We start from the raw sequence: 3058 nt of genomic DNA, 5'->3' as shown, positions 1-3058 counted from the left end.
ATGCCCAGGGCTGAGCTCAGGGATGGCGAGGCGGAGGCGGCGGCCGCTTCGTACCGGTTACGGGAAGGCGCCCCCGAGCCAGGCCCGCCGCTGCCGCCCTCCCTCGCGCGGCCCGGCCCGCGGGGCTCCCGGCCGCCGCAGCTGACGATGCTCCGCGGCGTGGCTCAGCCGCCGGAGGGGGAGGGGGAGGGGGACGCAGAGGTGGCCCCGGAGCCCGGCCCCTCGGAACCGCTGTGTCGCTGGCACCGCTGCGCCCTGGACCCCAAGGCCCCGCCGCCGGGGGGGCGCTCGAGCGGACGTTGGGCCCGGCGCCTCTGGGGCTCAGGCAGCCGGCGGGGCCGGGGATCAAGACGGTGGGCGGGGGCTGCTGCCCGTGCCCCCGCCCCCCGCAGCTCCCCCTCCGCAGCCCGGGCCGCCTGCTGCTGCCCCGCAGGCCGGGGAGGACCCCCCTGAAACGAGCGATGCGCTTCTGGTCCTGCAGGGCCTGGAGTCTGAGGCCCAGGAGCTCAGCAGCCCGGGCCGCGGCAGGGAGGAGGGGGCGGCCGGCTGCTGCTGCAGCCCCCAGGCCCTGAAATACCCCGGTGCCCTTCCTGATGCGGGACTTGGTCCCTCCAGGGCGCTGGAGTAGAGGGAGCAGCAGCAGCAACCTCCCCCGCCCCCTCTTGGGCCCTTAGGCCGCTCACGGGCCCTTCTGGGAAGGGCTCGCTCAAAATCCGCCTCAGTCACCTCTTTCGCACAAACAGCCGCAGCGGTGGCCCCGGCGGTGGTGCTGGGGCCGCAGGAGGCCTTCCGGAGAGCGGGCTGCTTCAGCTGCGAGCCTGACAGACATGGGAGGCTCTGCAGGCCGGGAGCTGGACTCGGAGGGGATACCCAGGTTGACAAGAACTCAAAGTGCATTTTCTCCAATCTCCTTCAGCCCCCTGTTCACAGGTGAAACAGTGTCACTTGTAGACGTGGACATCTCTCATCGGGGCATGACCTCTCCACACCAGCCAACCCCCGTCTCCCACAAAGAAGCCTCAGTCTCCTAGATGCATTTCCCCGGATTGCTCCCATCTGAGCAGCCGAATGCCTGTAGAGCTAGTCCCTGCAACACCTTCAGTGTCCCCTCTACCCACCCGACTCAGCAGCTTGGCAGCCAGCCTTCAAGAGTTGGAGAAGTGTTGGTATTGGGGGCCAATGAATTGGGAAGATGCAGAGATGAAGCTGAAAGGCAAGCCCGATGGGTCTGTCCTGGTAGGAGACAGCTCTAATCCTCGTATCCTGAGCCTCAGTTTCCAACCACAGGGTACCGCCCCCCACACTAGAATGGAGCACTGCAGAGGAAACTTCAGCCTGTGGTATCATCCCAAATTTGAGGATAGCTGTCAGTCAGTGGTGGAGTTCATTAAGAGAGCCATCATGCACCCCAAGAATGGAAGTTTCTTTCTTTCTTGAGATCCAGGGTTCCAGGACTGCCACCAACTCCAGTGCAGCTACTCTGCCCAGTGTCCCGATTCAGCAACGTCAAATTCCTCCTGCACCTTTGCCTATTCCGAATCCGACAGCTCGTCTGGATAGATCACATCCTGGATCTCCCACTGCCTAAGCCTCTGATTTCTTATATCCGGAAGTTCTACTAGTGTGATCCTCAGGAAGAGGTATACCTGTCTCTAAAGAAAGCTCAACTCATTTCCAAACAGAAGCAAGAGGTGTTGGAACCCTCCACGTAGCGAGGGGCCCCCTGCTGGTCACTGCCTAGGGTACACGCTCTCCGCCTCACCGTCCAGCGGAGTCTCCTGGGCAGTTATCATCATGCACTGGGCCTCGTCCCCCGCCCTCCCACCCCATGTGTATGCCCCTGATACAGGCATCTGTCCAGAGAGTTGCCAGACCTGATGGTGGAGTTCCAAGTGGATACATATCCCAACACGGAGAAGGGCGGATAGACACCAGAGGCTTGAAGAGTACTTGCCAGGCAACGTGCGAGCTCATCACTGAGTGTATATAAAGACGAAGACACACACGAGCAGCTAACTGTGCATCCTTCTCTCCTCCTCTGGCTGATCGCCCCGATATTGGACAAATGACAGATGAAGCAGGAAACCAGGGAGAAAGAAAACTTCATCAAAGGGAACACGAAATGCCTTTAATTGCAATAGGCCTGCATGTCAGTGAGAACCGCACTGTGTCCCATGGCTTGGACCGTGAGGATGAGGAAAAACAGCTTGCTCTTCTGTCTAGAATTCCATCTGGACTACTGGAAAGTAAATTGTTGAAAAGAAAAAATGAATTAACTAAAGAATTCATTTATCTAAGAGGCTATTCTCCCAATGCTTCACTGAGTTCTACTCATTTATTTTCCCATAAAATACCTTGGAATTAAAAAAAAAGAAAGAAAAATTAGATGATAACAGTTGAACTTTATATTCTACCTTTTATGTAAAACCTTGAAAACTTTTGTAAATTAAACTTCTTACTGCCCCCTAGGAAATCATAAAATGCAGTATAATTCCTACAGCATCTCCTACCATGTTCCATGCTGGCCATTTAGTTCTATTTTAACTTCTATTTAAAATCCCTTTATGTATAAAAAAATTTAGATTCTCTGGGCATGTCTAACATGCAGGCACTCTGACACAAGATTGTAGAGTATTACTACTCTGCCAACTTGGACCTTATTCAAATTATATTGAGGCAGTTTGTGATTCTTTGATTCATTATCTGTAATTAGATTATCCCTATCTTTTTAGAAAAGGAAGCCATATTTATTAGTATGTGCATAACACACAGGAAAAGGAAGCACAGACCTATTGTTACAAGGTGCTCTAAGCCTTGTAGTATCTGAAACTTTTAATGTCATATATGTCATTTTTATTTGACTATGATGTACCTTAACTACGAGCACAGTAAATGGATTTCATTGTGTCAGGTGGTACCTGCAGTGTGAATGAGGGTGGAACAAAATAAGGACACCCCTCGGGAGGTGGCAGCTGTTGTGGGGTTCTCTTTTATTTTGTTGACAGTAATACATGGTTCTGTAATTACCAGAAGCTTTTCTGGTGATGTCATATGGGGA

The 3058-nt window shown here is 53.9% G+C and overlaps 1 pseudogene; it reads left to right on the top strand.

Moving 5' to 3' along the window:
• Positions 1–2228, top strand: LOC140689810 (suppressor of cytokine signaling 7 pseudogene; annotated as a pseudogene).
• The last annotated feature ends 830 nt before the right edge of the window (positions 2229–3058 follow it).

This window comes from Vicugna pacos, chromosome 27 (genome assembly GCF_048564905.1).
Source record: "Vicugna pacos chromosome 27, VicPac4, whole genome shotgun sequence".
In the NCBI taxonomy this organism is placed as follows: domain Eukaryota; kingdom Metazoa; phylum Chordata; class Mammalia; order Artiodactyla; family Camelidae; genus Vicugna; species Vicugna pacos.
Note: the sequence above shows the minus strand (reverse complement) of the source record. Positions and strands in the feature narration are given on the sequence as shown.